We start from the raw sequence: 15,201 nt of genomic DNA, 5'->3' as shown, positions 1-15,201 counted from the left end.
GGCAGAAATCCAGAAAAACAAGGCAAAACAAAACCAAAACACAAATGCAAAAAGTAGAGCAGAAAACTTAGCTTTTGAGGAGCAGGAATCAGACTGGTCTCCAAGAATCCCTCAGAGTAACCACCCGCAAGGCAGAAGGGCGTCGGCTGCCTTATATCCAGTCAGCAATCCCAGTCACCCAGTCATCATCATTCTGCTCAGGTGCTTTGTAATCAGCCTCACTACCTTCCTTCACCAGAAGAGGGAGTTCATCAGACCTCAATGGTGAAGGGGAAAATGAACTCACAACATAGATCCATTTTATAAAACTAAATTTTGCAGATGATTCCCGCCCTAGAAAGGGAACAGCGAATGCTGGAGTATTGAAACACGCTTTTACACAACCTTAAGAGAGATTTTCCCCAAGATAGCACTGAAGCACACCGTTCACATCGCGGTTGTAGACTTCCAACCTCTGGACCGTCAATTCTTCAACGCCAAAACATTAGTAGCAGCAGTGGTGGAAGTAGAAGAAGCAATTTCTGTCTTTGACACTTTTTTAGGCCAACGCTTGATGTGGGTTACTTGCTTACGTATTTTGGCCAAAATATTAACTAATACCTCTCATATTTTCTATATGTGTTTTTTGCACTTTATTTTTCAGGGTGCAGTTGGGCCCATTCGGTCTTGTAAACTGTGGTGTCTGTTCACATGGGATGCGTTTGGATGGCGCTGGGAGCCCGCCTGATCTAATAGTATGGGCGTAACTAATAGGCTGTTAGCCTGGATGCTGTGCATTCCCATTGTGTGAACAGCGCCGCATACAAGTCTTCATTGTGCATTAATATACCAAGCAACCGCCCCTCCATACATTGGTAGGTTGTGAGCGGTTGTCTCATCGGTATTCTTGCACCTGTGTTGCCGCCATCCTAACTATATGGGCCCACTCACCCTGACAGTGCATTTGTTTGGAGGTCTGGGCAGGTAAGCATCTCTGCTTTTCGCTGTTTTTGAACATTTGCCTGAATTTTTATATCTACGCATGATTTACACAAATTATATTTTCTTGTCTTAACTCTTTACTATTTAACATTAGAAGCTGTGTATTTTTGTAATTATTTGTATGTGCACATGATTAATTACCACTTCTGTCTCTGTAAAAACAATCCCCTTTAACCCCTTTCTGACATCGGGTGTAAATGTACGCTGATGTCGGACTCCCTCCTTTTGATGTGGGCTCCGGCGCTGAGCCCACATCTTTTCTCGCACATGATGGGCCAGAAATCCCGCACATAGGTGACCCTGTCACGTGATCGCGGGTCACTGATGGGTTGGCATGACAACCAGAGGTCTCCAGCAGACCTCTATGGTTGTCACTGCCGGATCCTATGAGCGCTGCCCAGTGGTCGGCGCTCATAGCAAGTGAGCATCTCTGCTACATGCAGGTGATCTGATCATTGCCTGTATGTAGCAGAGCTGATCAGGGTTATAGCAGCTTCTAGCCTCCCATTGAGACTATTGAAGCATGCCTGTGGAGACATTGGGTGGTCAGAGGGCACCCCGGTCCGCTGGCTGAAACCACAGTGATCAGGGATCATCCCATTGAATGCTCTCCCTTTAACATGGGCATAACGCTACTCAGACAACACACAGTGAGGGTAAAACAGTGTGGCAATGCTTTATTGTACCACAAAACAGGCAGATAACACATAGAACAGTCCCAGCAAAATACCCAACAGAGTCTCACCCTTCCACTGATTCGCTCCCAGGGTCGCTACCCCACCTGTGGCATGCACAGAGAGGAGGTAACGACAAGCGTAGGAAGATGACAATCCATTCAGTCCATACAAGGTAAAAGGCCAGTTGATCCGAGGATCACAACCTGGCTTCTCCAAACGTATCCATGGTTCAGCGATGGTCAGTGGAGCAGATCTGTATTCATCCAACCAAGGCTGAAAACCCCTAGGTTGTTTCCTGTAGAATGATAGATCCGTGTCCCTTGTGATGTAAAAACTATACGAAGTATAAAGTTTGAAGTCTGGGATCTGCCGATATGTGGCTAGTTTTCTGTTTCGGATAACATGATACATGATTTTAGTGTTTTTTGTCTAGTCTCACTTGAACATAAATCAATATTAAATAGTCTCCTGATGAGTCCTCTTGGTGACGACGATGAAACCCGTAGAAATGAGAGGCTTGGAGAGTGAGTGTGTATACGTCACTTCACCCCATATACTGAAATGTGGAGTATATGTTTTTTCAATTAGTCACCTTCTGATTAACCTTCAGGGGGTGAATTATGGGTATAGTGTTATATTTGGAATTAATAAAGTTTAGTTTTATCCTTTTGTCAGCAAACATGAGGAATGACAAGAGACAACCCATTTAAGAAGATTCAATTTTGGTTAAAACTATTCCAAGATTATAAACATAAAAAAGGCTTCTCCCTATGTGACGTCTCTGATGTTTATTAACAGCTGATTTCCAAGCATAATATTTCCCACATTAAGAAAATGAAAACGGCTTCTCCCCTGTGTGACTGCTCTGATGGTGATCAGGAATCGCTTTCTGGTTAAAATATTTCCCACATTCTGAACAGGAAAAAGGCTTCTCCCCTGTGTGGGTTCTCTGGTGAGGTGGCTCAGTGGTTAGCACTGCAGCCTTGCAGTGCTCTAGTCCTGGGTTCAACTCCTACCAAGAACAACATTTGCAAGGAGTTTGTATGTTCTCCCCGTGTTTGCATGGGTTTCCTCCCACACTCCAAAGACATACTGATAGGGAATTTACATTGTGAGCCCCATTGGGGACAGCGATGATAATGTGTGCAAACTGTAAAGGGCTGTGGAATATGTTAGCACTATATAAAAAGAAAGATTATTATTATTAGTAAGATTCCATTTCTGGTTAAAACATTTCCCACATTGTGAACAGGAAAAATGGCTTCTCTGATGTGATCAAGATTTAGCTTCCATTTAACATGAAAGAAGTTTCTCCCCTGTGTGTTATTTGGTGCCTAACACAATCTGATTTAGTGCAAAAACATTTCCCACATTCTGAACATGAAAAAGGCTTCTCCCCTGTGTGAGTTCTATGGTGATTAACCAAATCTGATTTCTGGATAAAACATTTCCCACATTCTAAACATGAAAATGGCTTCTCCCCTGTGTGAGTTCTCTGGTGCTTAACCAAATCTGATTTCTGGTGAAAACATTTCCCACATTCTGAACAGGAAAAAGGCTTCTCCCCTGTGTGAGTTCTCTGGTGTCTAACAAAATGTGATTTATGTGCAAAACATTTCCCACATTCTGAACAGGAAAAAGGCTTCTCCCCTGTGTGAGTTCTATAGTGATTAACCAAATCTGATTTCTGGTTAAAACATTTCCCACATTCTGAACAGGAAAAAGGCTTCTCCCCTGTGTGAGTTCTATGGTGATTAACCAATTGTGATTTCCAGTTAAAATATTTCCCACATTCTGAACAGGAAAAAGGCTTCTCCCCTGTGTGAGTTCTATGGTGATTAACCAATTGTAATTTCCAGTTAAAACATTTCCCGCATTCTGAACAGGAAAAAGGCTTCTCCCCTGTGTGAGTTCTTTGATGATTAACCAAATCTGATTTCTGGTTAAAATATTTCCCACATTCTAAACAGGAAAAAGGCTTCTCCCCTGTGTGAGTTCTATGGTGAGTAACAAAATGTGATTTATGTGTAAAACATTTCCCACATTCTGAACAGGAAAAAGGCTTCTCTCCTGTGTGAGTTCTATGGTGATTAACCACATCTGATTTCAGTGTAAAGCATTTCCCACATTCTGAACAGGAAAAAGGCTTCTCCCCTGTGTGAGTTCTTTGGTGTGCAACAAAATGTGATTTCCATGTAAAACATTTCCCACATTCTGAACATGAGAATGACTTCTTTGCCTTAGGAGCAGTTTGTTTTTTAATGCCTCTTTTGTGATTTTGATTTCCCTTAGTAGTCAGTAATGAATCAGAAGATGGGACCTGTTTCATAGGATCAGATGACAGATCTTTGCTGTGAATGGATAATGATATATCTGGAGTACTGGCATTCACTTCAGTTGTATCTTGTAGGATCTCAAGATCATCAGATTTCAAAATTGAAGATGTCAGCTGTCCCTCTGATCTCCTGGTACAGTCATCTGCTAAGATAAAAACATTTATTTATAAAATATGCTTGAGTTTTATATTTTTTAACATTTCTACTTAAACTGTCCATAAAAATGGCAAGCTATGTAAAAAGCTTTAATTATTTACCAAGACAATGACAGTTCACAGTCTAATAGGAAACCTTGTTGGATGAACCTTGTTGGATGTTTATTCATTCTGCCTCCCAAACATGGAATAAAAAGAAACCAATCAATGTTATGTAGGCGAAAATAATACCAATTCTTATCTCACAAAAACAAGTCCCCAATCAGGTCAATCATCTGTCATTGGAAAAACAGAGATTCCCACACTATTAGTGGCTCAAAGGCTGCTGAAAAGCAACAAGGTTTCCATAAACCAATCCAGCAATATTCGCTCTCACTTCTGAGTCTTGCAGTGTGCGCAAACAACATTTAGGATCCCTGTATTTAGCAATATTATAGTGAGAAGAATCCACTTAATTTTTGGTGTGTGCCTCCTGGATCACAATCTGGGCACTATGTGCTGGGTAATAAAATGGCAGATGTGTAATTTTCACTCTCCAACATCCACTATTCATTTCCAGAAAGTGGCTGTGGAGTCAAAATATTCACTCCTCCTACACACATGGTCAAAATTGTTGGTACCCCTCATTTAATAACAGAAAAACCCACAATGGTCACAGAAATATCTGTAGTAATAAATCAAAAATCTATGAAAATGAGCAAATGAAAGTCAGACATTGCTTTTCAACCATGATTCCACAGAATTAAACATAAATAAATAAATCTCATGAAATAGGCCTGGACAGAAATGAAGGTTCCCTTAACTAAAATATTTTGTTGCACAACCTTTTGAGGCAATCACTGGAATCAGACGATTCCTGTAACTCTCAATGAAACTTCTGCACCTCTCGACAGGTATTTTGGACCACTCCTCAAGAGCAAACTGCTCCAGTTCTCGTGTTTGAAGGTTGCCTTTTCCAGACGACATGTTTCAGTTCGTTCCAAAGATGCTCATTAGAATTTAGGTCAGGGCTCGTAGAATGCCACTTCAGAATAGTCCAATATTTTCCTCTTAGCCATTCTTGCGTGTTTTAGCTGTGTATTGTGTGTCATTATCCTGCTGCAAGACCCATGACCTGTGACTGAGATTCTAGGCACCCTGTGCCATATGCAGCAAAGCAGCCCCAGAACGTAACAGAGTCTCCTCCATGTTTCACAGTAGGAACAGTGTTCTTTTTGTGAGATGCATCATTTTTCCATCTGAGAACATAGAGCTGATGTGCCTTGCCAGAAAGTTCCATTTATATCTCATCTGTCCATAGGAAATTCTCCTAGAAGCTTTGTAGCTTGTCAACATGTAGTTTGGCAAATTCCAGTCTTTTTTTTATGATTTTTTTCAACAATGGTGTCCTCCTTGGTTGTCTCCCATGAAGACCACTTTGGCTCATGCAACGACAGATGGTGCGATCTGACACTGATGTTCCTTGAGCTTGAAGTTCACCTATAATCTGTTTAGAAGTTTTTCTGGGCTCTTTTGTTACCATTCGGATTATCCGTCTCTTTGATTTGTCATCAATTTTCCTCCTGCGGCCACATCCAGGGACATTGGCTACAGTCCCATGGAGCTTACATTTCTGAATAATATGTGCAACTGTAGTCACAGGAACATCAAGCTGCTTGGAGATGGTCTTATAACTTTTACCTGTAACATGTTTGTCTATAATTTTCTTTCTAATCTCCTGAGACATCTCTCTTCTTTGTTTCCTCTGGTCCATGTTGAGTGTGATACACACCATGTCACCACACAGCACAGTGAGTATCTGTAGCCTCTGTACAGGCCACTCACTGATTCCAAGACTGTAGACACCTGTGATGCAAATTAGTGAGCATACCTTGATTTACACATTCTGTGGAAGCTTGGTTGAAAAGCAATGTATGACTTTCATTTGTTCATTTTCATAGATTTTTTACTTATTATTACTTTTGTCAGATTCAAGTTATTTCTGTGACCATTGTGGATTTTTGTGTCATTAACAGAGTGGTACCAACAATTTTGACCACGTGTGTATAGATTATAACCCTCAGTGAATTAATTAATTACATGGAATTACTTTATGGGGATTTCTACTATTTTGGTTTTCTGTCGTTTTTTTTCATATTAGGGCTTCTGCATATGGTGTGTCCAATCTCATCTGGGATCTGTTCCTGCTGTCCAGCTGGAGTAATCTGCTCCCTACTTCAGCCAGTTGTAAAGTACCACACCCTACTAAAGCGCAAAGCACATGGCCGGAATCTGCCAGATACAGCGCTGTCTCCTCTGGTTCAGTCCTCTGTGCTCAGCTTGCGGCTTGTGTATTTGTTTCCTGTTGTGACCGTGGCCCGTTTACTGACTGTTGTGTCTTCTGATTCTGTCCTTCTGGTTCTGACCCAGCTACCTGACTATTCTTCTTGGCATCTAACACCACAGAATAGCAGGTAACACCATGGTCCAAGCCTAGGGGTCCCAGTGTAAGTGCAGATCCACGTAATGGTGTTAAAGGGCGATGAGCAAGGCAATCCTGGGGATATGGAAAGCAGAGAAGATAGAGCCAAGCATGTTCATGGTGGACATCTTTTGAGCTGCCAGGTGACCATGAACAGTGCTCCCAATATATTTTGTCTACAAACTATTCCAGCAAGATCTGCATTCAAAAAGCTAAATGGCGCTCCTTCCCTTCTGAACACTGCCATGTGCCCAGACAGTAGTGTACAACCGTATGTAGGGTATTGTGAGAAGCTGGAAAATAATTTGTAAGATCCATTTGTTTCCTATTATCCTGTGTGAATAATTTGTCACCACATAAAGTGACACACGTCAGATATTAATAATGGGGCCTGATTAAGAACACAAAACTGGCTGCGGGAAGAGGTTAAATTAGAGGATTTTGGACACTACTGTAATCAAAAACTGTGACTATAGACAGTAACATCTACTGAAATGATCAAACTGCACAGTCTCCATCAGTAATAAATGAGTAGCTAGTGGTGAAACCTCTCTGGGGTAATTATTATTCATTTCTATAGCGCCCATTAATTCCATGGTGCTGTACATGAGAAGGGGGTTACATACAAAGTTATAGATATTGTTAACAGTAAACAAATTTACAATGACAGACTGGTACTGAGGGGAGAGGACCCTGTCCTTGCGGACTTACATTCTACGGGATAGTGGGGAAGAGACAGAAGGTCGGGGGTGCAGCAGCTCTGGTGGTGATGAGGCGGCAGAATGGTCATTGCAGGCTGTAAGCTTTCCTGAAAAGATGGGTTTTCAGGTTCCGTTTGAAGGAACTGAGGATGGTGGATAATCGGACGTGTTGAGGCATGGCATTCCAGAGAATAGGGGATATTCGGGAGAAATCTTGGGAGGCGGTTGTGTGAGGAACGAACAAGTGTGGAGGAGAGTAGGAGGTCTTGGGAGGATCGAAGATTATGTGAGGGAAGATATTGGGAGATTAGTTCAGAGATATAGGGAGGGGAAAGGTTGTGGGTGACTTTGCAGGTCAGTGTTAGTAGTTTGAACTGGATTCGTTGGGGAATTGGGAGCCAATGGAGGGATTTGCAGAGGGGGGAGACAGGGGAGTGGCGAGTAGAGAGGTGGATTAGTTGGGCAGCAGAATTGAGGACAGATTGGAGTGGTGCAAGAGAGTCAGCAGGGAGGCCACAGAGGAGAGTGTTGCAGTAGTCAAGGCGGGAGATGATGAGGGCATGTACAAGAGTTTTAGCAGATTGAGGACTGAGGAAGGGACGGATTCTGGAAATATTTTTGAGTTGGAGGCGACAGGAGGTAGCAAGAGATTGGACGTGTGGTTTGAAGGACAGGGCAGAGTCGAAAGTTAAAGCGGATTTCATGTGCTGGAGAGAGCATGATACCGTTTACCATAATAGATAGATCGGGTAGGGAAGATATGTGAGATGGAGGAAAGATAATGAGTTCAGTTTTATCTACGTTGAGTTTTAGGAAGCGAAAGGTGAAAAAGGAGGCTATGGCTGATAGACACTCTGGGATTCTGGACAGCAGAAAGGTGACATCTGGGCCAGAGAGGTAGATCTGAGTGTCGTCGCATAGAGATGGTACTGGAAGCCATGGAACTTTATGAGTTGTCCTAGGCCAAGAGTATAGATGGAAAAAAGTAGGGGCCCCAGGACAGAGCCTTAGGGGACTCCAACAGAGAGGGGGCGGGATGAGGAGGTAGTGTGGGAGTGGGAAACGCTGAATGTGCGGTCAGAAAGGTATGAGGAAATCCAGGACAGGGCAAGGTCTTTGATGCCAAGGGAAGAAAGAATCTGTAGCAGTAGGCAGTGGTCAACTGTGTCAAAGGCAGAGAACAGGTTAAGAAGGAGGATGGAGAACTGTCTGTTAGCTTTGGCTGTGCGTAAGTCTTTAGTACTATTGGTCAGTAATTTTGGGTTGAGGAAAGGACGGATTCTGGAAATATTTTTGAGCTGGAGGCGACGGGAGGTAGAAAGAGCTTGGATGTGCGGTTTGAAGGACAGGGCAGAGTCAAAGGTTACTCCGAGGCAGCGGACTTCCGGTACTGGGGAAAGTGTGATGTCATTAATTGTTTTAGTTAGGTTGGGTAAGGAAGATCTGTGAGATGGAGGAAAGATGATGAGTTCAGATTTGTCCACTAATCTTCACTCTCCTTCGCTATCCCCAAACCCCTGCACCTTCAAACCAAATAACTATCTCCCCTTCTCTCTTACCCTCCCACCTCGCTTTATCTGCAGACATACTCCTTAACCTCAGACCTATCCTACTAACTTACAATACAAGACGATCACTCTCCTTCACCCACCTGCTTTCCCTTTCTCTGCTTCTTCTCACTGCTGGTGACATATCCCCCAATCCTGGCCCCCCCCTGCCTCATACATCCCACTAATCCTCACCCCTATCTTTCTCACACTAAGAGAAACTACTGCAATCCCTCACACTTAAAACCTGTGCCACTGACCCCCTCCCTCCCGCACCCTCTTTCTGGAGCACTTTGGAATGCTCGCTCCATCTGCAACAAGCTCCACGTGATCCACGACCTCTTTATCTCCCGCAACCTTTCCTTCCTGGCCCTCACTGAGACCTGTCTGACACCCCCTGACACGGCCTCCCCGGCCGCACTGAGTTACGGCGGTATCCCCTTTACCCACACTCCTCGCCCTGGCAACAGACAATGCGGAGGAGTGGGTTTCCTCCTTTCTAAAAACTGCTCCTTCAATCCTATCCAACCCCCACCCTACCTTATCCTCCCTTCTTTCGAGGTTCACTCTGTCCGTATTTACTCTCCCTCTAATCTCTAAATGGCTGTCATATACCGACCACCGGGCTCAGCCACTGCCTTCATCGACCAATTCTTCACCTGGCTCCTCTACCTTCTCTCTTCTGACATCCCAACCATCATCATGGGGGACTTCAACATCCCTATTGACACCCACCAGCCAGCAGCCTCCAAACTCCTGTCACTTACCTCATCCTTTGGACTTACTCAGTGGTCCTCCACAGCCACCCACACAGATGGACATACATTAGACCTCATCTTCACCCGCCTCTGTTCCCTATCTAATCTCACAACCTCTCCCTTCTCCCTATCTGACCACCATCATACTTGTGCATGTCTTCGTCATCTCCCGCCTCGACTACTGCAACATCCTTTTCTGTGGTCTCCCTGCTAACACCCTCGCACCTCTCCAGTCCATCCTTAACTCTGCTGCCCAACTAATTCATCTCTCTCCTCACTACTCTTCCGCTTCTCCCCTCTGCAAATCTCTTCACTGGCTCCCATTCCCTCTGTGTATCCAGTTCAAACTACTAATACTGACCTACAAGGCCATCTATAACCTGTCTCCCCCATATGTCTCTGAACTCATCTCCCGATACCTTCCCTCACGTAATCTCCGGTCCTCCCAAGACTTCCTTCTCTCCTCCACACTCATTCGCTCCTCACCCAACCGCCTCCAAGACTTCTCCCGAACTGCCCCTATTCTCTGGAATTCTTTGCCCCAACAAGTTCGACTATCAACCACATTTGGATCCTTCAGACGGAACCTGAAAACCCACCTCTTCAAGAAAGCCTACAGTGTGCAATGACTCCGCTACCTCCTTCTCTCTCACCACTACCGGTGATATCACCTCAACCAACACCGGAACTGCTGCAACCCACCAACCTACTGTCTCCTTCCCCACCATCCTGTAGCATATAAGCCTGAAAGGGCAGGGTCCTCTCTCCCCTCTATATCAGTCCATCATTATTAGTTTGTTTACTGTAAGTGATATCTGTAATTTGTATGTAACTCCTTCTCATGTACAGCACCATGGAATCAATGGTGCTATATAAATAAATAATAATAATAATAATAATTAGTGGAGCAAAAATGATGATGGCAAATGTAAGCATGGTTAAAGAGCAGAGTAAAAAAACAAACAAGTAAAGTAAGAAAGCAGTGGTTAGTCTTACCGTTTGACCGATTTCTGGACTATTTCTGGTATATTTCTCATGTATCACTTTAAATATGTCACTTTAAATGATGTCATATCTGACCAAGGTCATTTCTGACCTTCTCTGTTCAACTTATACCATTCAACTGTCCATGAAATGAAGCCAGGTGAGGGAGGGAGGAGGAGGGAGTTGGAGGACGGTTTACAGCAGGGGGCAATTAACAGATAATTAGAGCAATGGGCTCGGTGATTTCACAATCTAAACTATAGTAAGGTCCAATATTTTCTGTCAGATGAATTTCAAGAGGAAATATTACACATTTATAGCAAACTATGTATAATAGTGCAGAGCTGAGATGTCTTAAAGGGAACCTGTCAGCAGGATTGTGCTCAGTAACCTACAGACACTGTCAGGTCGGCGCCGTTATACTGATTACAATGATACCTGGTGATGAAATCCGTCTTGTGGTTGTTGTTTAATCTGGATCTGTAGTTTTCAGTGAATGAGATTCTCGTGCTCTAGGGCGGGGCTGTGGGCGGGGCTTTATGTGGTGCACTGATTACATATTCATCTGTATTGGCTTATGACAGGTCGCTGACCCCTCACTGACCTGCCCCCATTATTACATAATGCATATAATAGTGTTGATATTATTGTTGATAATGCCTATAATATTGTGGCTACTGTGAGGCTTAGAAAAAAAATTACATCCAGCAAGATGTCACCGGCGATGGCGGCGCCTGCACAGTAGCCTCTATAAGTAAGAGATAAAGGCTACTGCACAGGCGCCGCTGGTGACATTTTACTGGATGTAATTTTTTTCTAAGCCTCACAATAGCCACAATATTATAGGCATTATCACCAATAATATCAATGCTATTATATGCATTATGTAATAATGGGGGCAGGTCAGTGAGGGATCAGCGACCTGTCATAAGCCAATACAGATGAATATGTAATCAGAGGCCCACATAAAGCCCCGCCCACAGCCCCACTCACAGCCCCGCCCCAGAGCACGAGAATCTCATTAACTGAAAACTACAAATACAGATTACACAACAATAAACCAGAGTTGCCCTCAGTTATGGTGGACCATTGGAGCTACTATGGATCTTGCAGAAGATTAGAGAAAATAATATTGCTCCCCAATTCAGGAGAGATTGTGAAGTAATCTGAATTCCTTAGGATCAAAACAATGTAATTGGCTGTAAGTTCTATAGAAAAGGGCTTTCAATGCCCAAAGTCATTTGAACAGTTTTGGGTGGAGGAGAATGTTGTGGTCTAGAGGCAAAATGGTGATCATGGTAATACGGCCGGACTACACCACCGATAAAGCAGCCACAGCCGGTGACTGAGAGGAATCTGTGACTTCTCTGCATTCAGTGGTACCTACTCACCTGGGTAGTCATATGTGGGAATCTCCTCTTTACACCACTCATCATCTCTCACATATGTCTCTGTAGTATTAATATGAGTCAGATCTTCACCCTGAAACAAATATTGTAAAAGTCACCGACAGATGGAGAAGTCCCATCTATGATCAGCTCTAATCCTGCCATCTCCACCGTTCTCATTACACAAGTATAAAACATATAATACCGGGGGATAAAACAAGACTGAGCACAAGACCTTCACAGCCGTCTACACATCATAGGGGAGATCTCCTGACACCTTCTCTCCATCTACCTGATGATCCTGAGGAGCACTGGGATCTTCTTGGTTACAGTCCTGTGGAAGAAGAGGACGGGGACATCTCTCTGGTGTTGTCCTCTTACTGGATAGATCTGGAGGAAACACATACAGGGACTGAATTCATTCTCTACATACAGATAATTATAGGCCGTGTGTATTTAGTCCTGTCTATTACCTGGAGATGTGAGGGGCTGGGGAACCTCCATTATGACGTTCTTGTACAGATCTCTGTGTCCTTCTATATACTCCCACTCCTCCATGGAGAAATAGACAGCGACATCCTGACACCTTATAGGAACCTGACACATACAATGATACCGTCATCCCCCCGATCCCTTCATTGTGTTACTGCATAATGTCCCAGCATTCCCAGCAGTGTCACCTCTCCAGTCAGCAGCTCCATCATCTTGTAGGTGAGTTCTAGGAGCTTCTGGTCATTGATGCCCTCATGGATCAGGGGGTGAGGTGGAGGCCCCGTAATTGGGCTCAGGGGTCTTCCCCATCCCTCAGACACAGGGTCCTGACAGCGATCACTAGAGGTCTTCTTCACCACTGTGTAATCCTGGTTATGGAGAGACACATTAATAAATCTCACTACCGACATTTCCAGAGTCCTCACCTCTCCAGTTCTGTCCATCTGTTATTCCCATAGATAAGAATGATGTAATGTGACGTCATCAGAATCTCTCACCTCTCCAGTGAGACGGAAGAGGATCTCTAGGGTGAGGTGTAACATCCTCTCCGCCATCTTGTCTCTGTCCATATCCATCCTTGATGGGTAAATCAGGAAAATTCTCTTTTGTAGAAGATCTTCACTGAGAGGATCAGATATTGTAGAAACCTGAATGAGAAGAAGATGATCCGATGTAACATCATAAGAATCCTGTGTAATAATACAATTACTGGAGATAATAAGGGAAACATATGAGGAGATTTATTATCTTACAGGGTTTAGTTTTCTTCCCTGACATCTACTAATAAAACCTATATATTTAGGCCACAGACAACAAGCAGTTTCCTCCTCGGAGTCGGCAGCTGAACACGTTCCTCATAGACTCATCTTCCATAACGCTAATTCTCGTCTCATTACTGACACTGGAATCGGCATTAGCAATACTGCAGGAGATATTCATTACACGCGACATGAGAAATAACTCCTTCATGATGAGGACGACATCTTCATCTTCTACTGCGGCTCTAGAGACAGATTTGGCCAGAGTCGGTCACTGCCTCCATCCCCACCGGCCGTCTATATGAAGGTTTCCCGTCTTCCCCGCACTGGAATCTTCTATCACGTTAGATCTCAGCTCTGATTCACACAGAAGTTTCACACATCTCCAGTTCCAGACACTGACTGAGAGACTCGGCCTCCATTTTATCTGCCAAACCACACCCCTGGGAATGGGACATGTAAGCAGTCATTCAATCCCATCACTGGAATGGCCTAATAACTCTCTCAGCACTATATGTGCTGAAGTATTCTTCCGAGCTCACATCACCGCAGCTAAGAGCCACGATGACACATATCTCCCCTCAAGGACTCGTCCGGCGCCCATCTTACACCCCCATACACATTAGACTAAAGTTCCATGAAAGCACTGATTTCGGGGGGTTTGGCCGACCATATAATGTATTTGGGGGCCTCCCGACAGATGATGTCAGGGCAGAGAAGGATCTGACATCCTGAATTTCAGAGGATAATCCGTTTGTTCTTCCTGTAGATAATCCTCCTCTAGAGGAGTCTGGAGGCGACTCTCTCATACAGACCACAGGAAAGCTGGAATATTTGTGTGTATGGGGGAGTCGGGAGAGATGGCCGTCTGCCAAATGACCGTTCAGCCAACTCTGATCTCATGTGTATGGGGCCGTTAGTATTACACTGACAGGCAGTGATGATACACGGCACTACAGTAGTACAGGGCATCACCGGAGCCATCAGAGGCTTGTATGTTGTATGATCGCACTGATCAGAGGGGTTTAAAAAAGGTTTAAAGTGGAAAAAAAAAATCAGTTTTAGCAACAAGAAATATCTGTTACTATATGGAAAGCAGAGACACTGCACAATGTTAGTTACGTCACGTCCATAACTACTTTATTATACTCTATTATCCTGTACACAGTGGAGTAGATAGAAATCACAGATCCCACAGCAATAGCTGGAATTGGACCCTCCAACGTAAAAACAAAAAAAAATCTCTGTCTCTATCTATATACACTGTTCAAAAAAATAAAGGGAACACTTAAACAACAGAATATAACTCCAAGTAAATCAAACTTCTGTGAAATCAAACTGTCCACTTAGGAAGCAACACTGATTGACAATCAATTTCACATGCTGTTGTGCAAATGGAATAGACAACAGACGGAAATTATTGGCAATTATCAAGACACCCTCAATAAAGGAGTGGTTCTGCAGGTGGGGACCACAGACCACATCTCAGTACCAATGCTTTCTGGATGATGTTTTGGTCACTTTTGAATGTTGGCTGTGCTTTCACACTCGTAGTAGCATGAGACAGACTCTACAACCCCCACAAGTGGCTATGGTAGTGCAGTTCATCCAGGATGGCATATCAATGCGAGCTGTGGCAAGTAGGTTTGCTGTGTCTGTCAGCGTAGTGTCCAGAGGCTGGAGGTGCTACCAGGAGACAGGCCAGTACACCAGAAGATGTGGAGGGGGCCGTATGCGGGCAACAACCCAGCAGCAGGACCGCTACCTCCACCTTTCTGCAAGGAGGAACAGGAGGAGCACTGCTAGAGCCCTGCAAAATGACCTCCAGCAGGCCACAAATGTGCATGTGTCTGCACAAACGGTTAGAAACTGACTCCATGAGGATGGCCTGAGGGCCCGACGTCAACATATGGGGGTTGCGCTCACAGCCCAACACCGTACAGGACGCTTGGCATTTGCCACA

Source organism: Dendrobates tinctorius, unplaced genomic scaffold (assembly GCF_039654945.1).
Source record: "Dendrobates tinctorius isolate UK_male_01 unplaced genomic scaffold, ASM3965494v1 ptg000017l, whole genome shotgun sequence".
Taxonomy (NCBI): Eukaryota; Metazoa; Chordata; class Amphibia; order Anura; family Dendrobatidae; genus Dendrobates; species Dendrobates tinctorius.
Note: the sequence above shows the minus strand (reverse complement) of the source record.